Source organism: Lactuca sativa, chromosome 7 (assembly GCF_002870075.4).
Source record: "Lactuca sativa cultivar Salinas chromosome 7, Lsat_Salinas_v11, whole genome shotgun sequence".
NCBI classification, from domain to species: domain Eukaryota; kingdom Viridiplantae; phylum Streptophyta; class Magnoliopsida; order Asterales; family Asteraceae; genus Lactuca; species Lactuca sativa.
In genome coordinates this window covers 3,184,994-3,196,552 of record NC_056629.2, presented here as the reverse complement: position 1 = coordinate 3,196,552, position 11,559 = coordinate 3,184,994, and positions in this window count along the sequence as shown.

The following is an 11,559-nucleotide window of genomic DNA, read 5'->3' as shown; positions in this document are numbered from 1 at the left end:
CTAATTCTTGATCTATGTTTTCTCTAATTGAACATACAAGTTTGAACATCAAATAAGAAACCCTAGGACTACTAGTATATTTTTGAAATTACTAACTAGGGTCAAGTAAATATACCTTGATTGTTATTGACAAATAACAATGCACCCTTGTGTTGTTGAAGCCTTGAGAGAAAGCACCACAAATGTCATGCCTCTAGTGGTTCATATCCAACACTAGCAAGAGGATAAGAGACGAGATGGGAGAAGAGAGCTAAGAATTTCGACAATCTCTTAGGGTTTCTAATGCCCAAAAATCCTTAGGGGTAAGGTTCTATCTATAGTCCAACAAGGATGCCCTGGATAACCTTAATCTGAATATAATAATAATAATAATTCAAATTGGTAATCATCCAGCTCCTTATTTATCCACATGGGATAATATACAAACCCAATACTGTGCTACTATCAATTCAAACGTACACCAATTATAGTTATGGGCTTAGACACTTATGTAACACCCCCTATTTTTCAAAACAACATTTAATGCTATGGTTTAACCCAAAGGCAAGGTTTAACAAAACTAAAAAAAATGTAACAAATCATCAGAGTTTAAACGCAATTTCAAAAAAAAAAATATTTTGGGTGTTACTAACATTGTATCAAAAAAAACATAGCAAGCAAACTAAGATTTACAAGATCAAATTAAAGTGTAACTTATGCTCCAATAAGTCTCCCATGGACTTCATTACTTCTAGATCACTTCACACCTTTAGCTATCACCTAAGACACATGACATTTAAAAAGAGATACGTAATACAAAATGTCTCGTGAGTTACGTGGGTTTTAGACCTTAAAAAATTTCAAGTATTTTCAAAAAATTTCATTTCTTGCATAACATAAATTATCATTTCATATCATAACATTAATTTCCTTTCTCATTCCCAAGGCCAAGGTGGAAAGAACAAATCAATCCACCACTGTATCATAATAGGACATCTACTTCGCAACGGGGAGGTGCCACCCTAGTAGATTCCTCTAGTGCCTCTTCTGAGGTATCATGGTCCGGACGGTTTTCATTGCATCACTACATTCTTTCCTTTTTCTATTGACATATAATCATTGAAACATATTCAAAAGACAAACTTAAATTTTCAAAACATTTTCCCATAAAATAGCTTAACATTTAGCCATCCACCCCAAAGTGGAAAAGTCCACACGTACTCCCCTAGTTCTCCAAATGTAGATTAGATAGTCCTCTTTTAGTTCTTTTTCTTAGATCAACACTTCTCAAACACCAGCTATATACATAACGGTGAAGGTCAACAAAATTACCAAAACACACTTATAAGATTTTTAAGATTTAGATATCCCCCATAAGCTTATATACTTCCTATTAGCTTATATATAAAGTTTGAGGGCAATCGGAGGTCATTTACTATGTTTTCTACGAAAATCATACATTTCACAGAACCTTTGACACGGCCTATTTCATTTTGACACGCCCCCGTGTCAAAACTGCAATTCACTATTTTGAGGAGAATTTTGCTAAAAGTTTTGTAACTTGTTTCCTAGACCTCCAAGGGCCACCAAACTTTACCAAATTGTTATTAAATACTAAATTAAGGTTATTGACTTCTCAAATACTCAATTAACCCTTATCCTCATGATGACTTAATCATTAAGACCTTTATCAAAATGCTAAGTTCATAATACTTACAAACACTCAAATGAAGGGTTAGGCGTTCAAGTTGATCAAGAACACTCTTTAACCAATATGACTTATTCCCAAATCATAATATATCATTGGGTGTTGTAAGTGCTTAACATTACACAAATCTCATGTTAATTCCTTAATGGAGTTATGGAATGTCCAATTCCATTCCAATTTTTCCGTTTTGCCTTTATGCCCAATAACACCATATTTTCAACTAGGAATCATTCAAATCTTCATGTTATTGCATTCAAATAATATTATTAGTTCAACTCATGTTTATGAGTAGCATATACTCATCAAATACTCACAAACAAAAGATTCCATTGTTTTCATCACATTTCACTCAATTCTATTCCAATTCTAGCATAACATGATTCTACCATCATGCTTGAATTTGAGCATTCTAATTGGATTTGTTGTTATCAAATATCATCTAGTTCATAGAATCAAATCTCATTTCATCACTAGTTGCAATATTCCAAATTTTGATTTTCTAGGGTTCATGGAGCTTTTTATCTAAATCATCAAAACCATCAATGGAATGATTAGTTTGAGATTGGAACCATCAAAACCACCCAAAGGGGGTTATAAATCAAAATCCTAATCATCAAATCTTACTAATATCAACATTGGGGTTTCACCCTCTTCACAACTTCGAATTTTAGGGGTGCTAGGAAGAGTTTTTTTTACCTTGCTAGCCTTGATTCCTTCTTTCATTTGCTTAATTTCCCAATTCTCCTCCCGAATCACGCACGAAAAGTCAAGAAATGAAGTATTCACCATTAGATCTCTCTATGTCTTGCAAAATACTTCTAGAAAGAATGAGGGAAGTATGATTACATCTTATTTCCTCAATACTTCACTTATGGTCCCTCTAGGTTGAGCATTTTGCTAGTTAATACCATTACTTTGCATTTTCCCAACCCTAACATGTTGTTTGACATATTTTATCCACTAATATCCTTATTTCATTTTTAAATTTAGTTTTAGGATGTTACAACCTAATCCAAAACAAAGTAGGGTATGCATACCTTTTAGTTATTGTAGTAAATAACTAATCAAAACCTTCTTGAAAGACTCTTGGAAGTAAGCGCCACAAGTGTCGCACCTCTAATGGTTCATACCCAAACCCTAGCAACCAAGGCACATAAAGATATAGTTCAGAGAGGTATAAGTTTGGCCCTAGCATCTCTAAGAATGCTTGGACGAAAATACGAGGCTTAGGGGTATTTATATAGTGTACCAAGAAACCCTAGATAAGTCCCAAAACAACAAAATAACATTATCTTACTTTTGATATTTATATGATTTTATAATCATCCTCCAACGATAATTCTAGATCATCTAGAACCATACAAAAATGCCTAAGACCTTTTGAAGGTTCTGGAATGCCTCTTGTTCAACTATTGAGCAGTTACACTTTAACCCCTGTACTTTTAATTAATCTCAAAATTAATTTCAATTAATTTCTGATTAATTCTTAATTAAATATTACTATTTCTAATTAATATGTTGTTCTCATAATATATTAACAAATTATTCATTTGATTTCTAATTAAATTATTAACCAAGTAATAAATTAATAAGCCAATCTCTCTTTAAAAGTTATCATATTCAATTGTTAGGTTTAAGGACAACCCAAAATGATTGTGCTACCATCAATTCAAATATATATATATATATATATATATATATATATATATATATATATATATATATATAGTTATTGGCTTAGACACCTAATACAACAGTCTCCCTCTTGGATAAGTCTAATAACTATAACTTCCAAACTTATCAGAAAATTGTAGCTTCCAAAAGCCGTTGTCGAACTCTGACCCAGTCATTTACGTGTCCTAAGATACGTGAACAAATATTCCTCTGTTCTAAAAGATATCGTACGGACATGAGACATGGATTATAATCAATCTCGTTGTCCAAGATTTTGTTTCCCGATTTCTCATTTATGACGACTAATGTCATACTGCTAATTAAACACATCAATTTAGTCTAGGCTTGGCCAAACGCTTTAGATGTCGACACCAAATCATCGAGGGGTCCACAAATATCGTTTTTCCTATTAGGGAAAAAGGAACGAATAAATTTTGATTTATATTCTTGCACTATTTACTCATCAAATCACGCACTACAATACGTTTTATAACATCAATTTACTTGTAACATCCCAAAATTCGAGACCAAATATTCCATTTTTGATTAAGTTATTATGAAACCAATCAGTATATAAACATCCATATTATCATCTTATATCAAATGAAAAGTGTAAATAATCAAAACATGTTAATATAAAACAATATCATAGTGTAATCCCAAAGATCTCATGTGCGGAACCATAGTGTGATGTGCTGCGATCGAACCGACTCCTTTCCTTTGAAAGCAAAGTACCAGAAACCAAAGTGTAAACCGTAAGCACGAAGCTTAGTGAGTTCCCCCGTCATACCCCATACCCAAATGCATACGTACTGCCAGGAAATTCTGGAGTGCCTGACCTACCCATGTCAAGTCATTCTAGGGTGCTAACCTACCCATGTCAATCCATTTTGGGGTGCTGACCTACCCATGTCAGGCCGTTCTGGGGGGCCGACTACCCTCCGGTCTATTTCAACCGCCAATGGGGACTATTTCACCCCTACCTCTATCATACAATAACAAAATATAATCATAGAATCAGGCATATCTGGGGTACCGACCTACCCTTCGGTGCTAACGACCGAGTCAGGGAAAAACTATTCCCTGCTACTACCACTAACACACATAAGCACATCACATAAGAATATCAAGATAATTATCACAAAGACAATTATCTACCAATTACTCCTGCTGGTGGGCCGGCTTTGTGGCCTTAAACCCACCCCGACTGAAAGGTATCTACCCACACACTGCTGAAGTCCCGCGGACACAACCCCAGCCGCTGGATGACAGATTCTCCATCTGTTAACATCAAAATAACAACCAATTAATAATTGGGTTCCACTACATAACCATAAGTACATACTTTGGGTAATTACTACATTACCCTAAGCTTGGCTTTATTCAAGCCCAAGGCCCAATCCATAGGCCCAAAGTCAAACTAGGAATCAAGGCCCAACATATGGCCCAATTTTCCCAACTGCGCCCAACCTTTGAAAGGTCTTACCCAAAGGCCCAACCATTAATTCCAGTCCAAACAATTGGCTTTTCAATGGCCCAATGTCTCGTAATCATCTAGGCCCAAACTACGGGCTATCTATGGCCCAATTTTCCAAATTGGGCCTAACCCCTCATACAGGCCTTGCCCTAAAGCCCATCAACATAGTCTAATCCATCTAATCATTCTTGGGAAACCCATTAATAATCCAATACCAAAGCCCAATAGAACGGCCCAACATAAAGCCCAAGTGAAATTAGGGTTTCACATAAAATGACAATTAGGATTAGGTGTTTCTCACTTTACCCATTAAGGAATTAATCTATTAAGTCCCTCATTTTACTAAATAATTCATACAGTGTAATTGGGCTTACAACACAATTCCATTCCGATGGCCCAAATGTGGATCCCGATATGTCCAAGCCCATAAATCCGAAATTAGGGTTTTCCAATGCTATCATAGTAAAATAGGCCCAAGAATTGATCAATTAAGGTTCATTAGGCCCATTAGGATTTTACCATGCCCATTAGTCACATGTTTGGGCTTTTAATTCAATTAGGGATTTATTGGGCCCATTAGGGTTTATTAGGCCTATTAGGGTTTTAGTTCCTTGTCCAAACATCCCGAACAAGTCACAATACAAACGAGGCCAACCGCCACCCGACACAACGGACAGTGGCAGCAGCCACCACCCTACGATGGTGGTTTTCACTTTTCTTTTCATTATTCTAGCCACTATTACAATTTTACAAGGGAATAAACCAAAATACACACACACAAAATAATCACATACACAAAACCACCCATGTGGTGGCCGGTGGTGGCAGGTGGTGGCAGCCACTATGGCTGGCGGCCATGGTGGGTATTTTTCCTTTTTCCGGCCATCAAACAATCCCCACACAACACCCATTACACCGTAGCAATAAACAACACACACCAAAGCATGCACAGCCACCTTCCACGGTGGCTAGTGGCGGCAGATTTGGGTAGAGACCCCTATGCATTTTTCTCGGACTCCGAAAGCAGCCACCCACCTAGTGGCATTCAACGAACGGCAGAGACTCACGAAGGCGGCAGCAGCGGCTAATGACCAGACAAAAGCGGAAGTCACCATGGCTGGCGGCAGGGTGGTTCTTCTCGGCTACCAGCCAGCAAACACCCACTCAAACCATCTTGCACACGGTAGCACCACTGCAACTACGACACGTAACCAAAAACTCTCCCCCACCTCCGCCATATCAGGGTGACAGATGTGACCGGAGCACCGCAACAGGTGGCTGCTTGAAGCTATGGTGGCGACGGAGCTGGAGCAGGAGCGTAGCAACCGACAGCGAAGAAGGTACTAAGCTTGAGAACGGCGGCAACAACGTACCACCGGAATAGAAACAGAGAGAAGATGGGAAAGGCTCACTTCTCCGACCACGAACAGTAATAGCAACAGTCGAGGTTTGTCGGCATCGGCGGGCATGGGACCATGGAAAAATATCTCCATCAGTACACTGATCGCATCCTTGACAGCGGAGGGGGAGATGGTGGCGCCGAAGGTGAAGTAAGTGGGAGTGGCCCCTCCTCGCCCTTTTTCTTTCAAACTAGATCCAAATCTTACCCTTTCAGCCCCCCAACATTAAAATCCCTTCCAATTCATGTCCCATCTTTTACCAAATAGCCCTCCACTTGAGAATCTTTTGCAAAATAAATCCAACAATTACCTTTTTAACCGCCACAATCTCAATTACGACATATTCAGCCCTTCAACCTCTTTTCCTTTCAAATTAAATCCATATTTACCCAAATAGCCTTTAGTCCTCAAATTCCTTTCAAGTTAAGTCCCAATAATTTACCAATTAGTCCCTACCTTCATAAATATTTACAAACCAATCTGGGACTTACACTTTTAACCCTCGAACTATCAATTATGACTTTTATTTCCTCAAAACCAACACCTTGCTATATAATTATTGATCCTAGGGCTACAATTCGTTCATAAATTTTATTTATTTAATTATTTAATAAACAGGGTGTTACAACTCTCCCCCATTTAAATTAGATTTCGTCCTCGAAATCATTCCTTACCATTCCTTAAGCTCCCAACTACTCAAGTAACATGGCCACAATCTTTGGCACACCCTAGGCTTCCCAGGGAAGCCGTGACCGATCTTCGTAAAGCTCTAAAACCCGAAGGTAAACGAATTCCTAGAAACATTATCACATTTACTTAATCTGAAATCTGAAATCTCGAGATGTCCTGATTCCCTGACAGAGCACTCATACGAATCATTATCATTGAATCCAGATCGTCTATCCCTTAACTGGCTGCTCAACTTCTGATAACTCGAGGTCCCCACTATAAAACAGGTTCATGAACCCAATTATCCCCGCGTATCACTTATACTTGGCCAAGACTCATACAATCCCACTGTAAGTGACTTAGCACAACCCAAGCAATATGTTACTCTGTCTGTACTTGCAACCCAAACACAAATACTAATACTGCCCATAACACTAAAACTGTCCGAAACACCGAGTTGCCCGAAATAGCAAGTTGTCACATGGTTGCTTTCCAAAACCTACTGATACCTCCCTGGTCCTAATTCGTTCAACAATCGTTTGAAATACCGAGTTCCAACCTGGTTATAGAGCCAACAGACTCACCCGCAGTCGCTCCATTCGACTTCCGAACGAAATCCTCCTCTGGAACTAGTTGCCACTAATTATCATGCCATTGAGGCTCTAATAACCTTCTGATCTAACTGATCAGGTCCATGCATCAAATCTTGATGTCACCAAATCCAAGACTAAAAGTGATTGCTACCCAACCAACGGTAGCCTTATATCACAAACGACGCCAAGCAGTCCATTGTTTCCCTGCCTCATAACCGTAGTGGCGTTCCTACATTCTAATCGCTGGCTCAAACAGATCTAATCTATTTAGGTAATTCCGAAATCCAATATGTGGATTTCCACATCCTCACTGTTGCATCCGAACTTGTGGGTATCACTATCCCTTCCGCATTCCAACAACACGCTCATGTCATCTACCAACTTAGTGAATGCTACGGCTACACCCGCATTCTCACGACACTCTATCACTATCTGACTGCTACTTAATGCTACGGCTACCCCCGCATTCTTACAACACTTCTCATGCTAACTGACCACTAGTGAATGCTACGGCTACCTTCGTAGTCTTACAACACTTTCCATGCTAACTGGCCGCTAGTGGATGCTACGGCTACCCTCGTAGTCTTACAACACTTTCCATGCTAACTGACCACTAGTGAATGCTACGACTACCCCCGTAGTCTTACAACACTTTCCAAACCGGGGCGAACACGCACTCAACCGAACTTGAGTCAAAACTGAAGCTCTAACCTGGTTCCCAAAACCTGTTATCTGATGCCAAGGAAAAGCATGAACTAAATGTTGAAATGTTTTCTAAGCTCCCGACTCACCGAATACTCAACTTAGATGGCCCCTCAACCATCTTCTTCTCTGATGAGGATGTGAAACTCATCCTAGTTTCACACCTAATACTACTCCTGAATACCTGATTAGTTCTCCCCCACTTAGCTTCAACTAAGTCTTCATGGCACGTGAGAGTTGAAGGGTTCCCCAATCCTTCTTACTTTCTAATAGTCCACTATCAACAATCTGAGCTTTCTAGTGTTGACGATCAATTACTAGTCAAACCTCAAGATCACCCGTTCTCTGAAATGTTGAAGAGTACTCTTGAAATCTGGTCCATTCTGACACCTCAATCCACCTCCAATGCTGACAATTGGAGGCCTCAATCTTCATCCTAGCTGGAGAATTCCTTATCCCACTCCCAATCTTGCAGCACCACCCAACCCATGCGAAAATACAATTCTTTCGAACATCTAATGACCGAACACTTATGCATCTAACACCCACAACTAAATCCACTATCTTCATGCTACCAGTCCTTCCCTAGCAACGGTAGTGCCTTAAACTTCCAAAGTTCATCCATAGACAATTGTCGACCATATCTGAACCATGATACAACCACGGAAAGCTGACTTCTCTGGAGAACTATCAATCTAACCCTGACTGAAAGTCCTCTAAATAATACCCTGCATAGATCCTGACAAAGATCCAGAATGATGACGGTACACGCGGAACCCACTCCGCAAGATACATTCCTCTGTAGGTTCATCAAGGACTTATTGGCATGCAGAATGGCATATAACAATCCTTGATAACCCAAGAAATAGCAGAGAACCAACCCAAGATCTGACTTATCCAACACTATCACAATTCTGAACCAATACAAATTCCCAATATCCATTTTCAAGTGGCAGAAGATGACATACCTGCGAACATCTGACGAAATCCTGATCTAGATGACAGGAACCAACTATAGGAGTTTCCTTCCCAAAGGATTCTAAGGGTCCACGGACCTTGGGTTTCAAATGAACCCCTAACTTCCTCATGAAAAATTGGGCCTGAAAGGCCCCAAGACGACTACCGAGGATTCCCAAATTCCTTTCCCTGGTTGAACGAAATACCACCGAGGTCCATTCCCATAACTCTACAAGTAATCTCCAATGAGATGAACTTCTGCGATCGCGCATCGACTGGCCCAGGCTCTGCTCTAGAGCCGGAACTAGAATCTGAGTCTCGTTCTTGGGTGCTTAACACCATACCGAACTGACATTTCAAAGATCCGAATATATCTAATAATCCTTATCGCCTTTTGTTGACATGACCAAACCCGCTACCTTATATTAGCTTAAACCCTTGGCGCGACAAACTCCTTTTTTCAATTTCCCGTACATGCTGCACTGACTCCGACCCTGCTGTCCTTTCACCCGATGACCATTAGTCATGGGCCTCTTCCCGGGACCCTCTGTTATATGCACCTTGCACGCCCCTCTCTTCCTAAGGCTCCAATTCGATCTCGCATCTGCAACCTCTTGGAAATCATATCCTCTAGGGTCTGACACCATGTCACGCTCACTAGCTCACTTGCCAATGGCTAAGATGCAACAACTAGAACATCTTCTGTCCCCAAACCGGGTCACAAACTCCTCCTCGAAGCTTCTTGGATTCTCTAAGACTCTCACCGATTCGAGTATGGATCCTATTCTTTCAGTAGTACAGGCCCAATACTACCTTCCACACCTATCCATACTTTCCTCAGCAATCCTCTTGAATCCTCCAAGTCACTTCCTCGAACTGGTACCCTGAATGTTCGTTAACAGGGCAACCAAACCCACTAAATCACTTCCTAGGCTTTCTTAGGTTCCCGTAGCCACCCAGTTCTCAGCTGCTAAAGGACTTCCCAGTAATGTCAACTAGCTACCTCATGAATATAGCCACTTGTGACTTAGCATATGGACTTAGTAGCTAGCTCACATTAATAAGAGTCCCTCAAAGCACAAAGAAAGCAGCATTCAAACAATGGAAAATCTAACCAACATATTCCAATCACATCGGTTTATCCTTTTGTCAGGGATCTATACTGGCATGCGATTCTAAGGCTCACACAATCAGGCATAACCTAAACAGGCTATCCTATCACTAACTGATCAGTATTATCATGCAGCTCAACAAGCACATACAGCAGCCATATAAGGCATCTTCCTAGATCCTTAGCCCTAATCTAGCATGCAGTTCTCATACACATACAACAGACATATAAGGCATCCTCCCTAGATCCTTAGCCCTAATCTAGCATGCAGTTCTCATAATCATATCATATCATAACATAACATGTATGTGTATCTTGGGGAAAACTTACTTGAGCTCGGCTGATTGCACGAATCACACACCTTGTTCTTTTCAAAGTTCTTTTCTCCTTCCAAATTCTTCTTCAAATTCTTTTTATATAAATGATTTTCTTTTGAGAATTTACATACCAAGTCCTCATTTTGAGTCCAGAAACACCTGAGAGTGTGCCCGAATCCCTCAAAACAAGGCTCTGATACCAACTTGTAACATCCAGAAATTTGAGACCAAAAATTTCGTTTTTGATTAAGTTATTATAAAACCAATCAGTATAGACACATCCATATTATCATCTCATATCAAAACCAAAGTGTAAATAATCAAAACATGTTAATATAAAACAATATCAGAGTGTAATGTCAAAGATCTCTTGTGCGGAACCATAGTATGATGCGCTGCGATCGAATCAACTCCTTTCCTTTGAAAACAAAGTACCTGAAACCAAAAGTGTAAACCATAAGCACGAAGCTTAGTGATTTCCCTCGTCATACCACATACCCAACAACGTACGTACTACCAGGCAATTCTGGGGTGCCCGACCTACCCATGTCAAGCCATAATGGGGTGCCGACCTACCCATGTCAAGCCATTCTGGGACGCTGACCTACCCATGTCAGGCCGTTCTGGGGTGCTGACTACCCTCCGGTCTATTTCAACCGGCAACGGGTACTATTTCACCCCTACCTCTATCATACGATAACAAAATGTAATCATACAGTCAGGCATATCCGGGATACTGACCTACCCTTCAGTCCTAACGACCAAGTCATGGAAAAACTATTCCCTACTACTACTACTAACACACATAAGCACGTTACATAAGCATATCACATAAGCATATCAAGATTATCACAAAGACAGTTATCTACCAATTACTCCTACTGGTGGGCCTGCATTGTGGCCTTATACCCACCCCTAATGAAAGTTAACTCACCTCACACTGCTGAAGTCCCGCAGACACAACCTGATGGG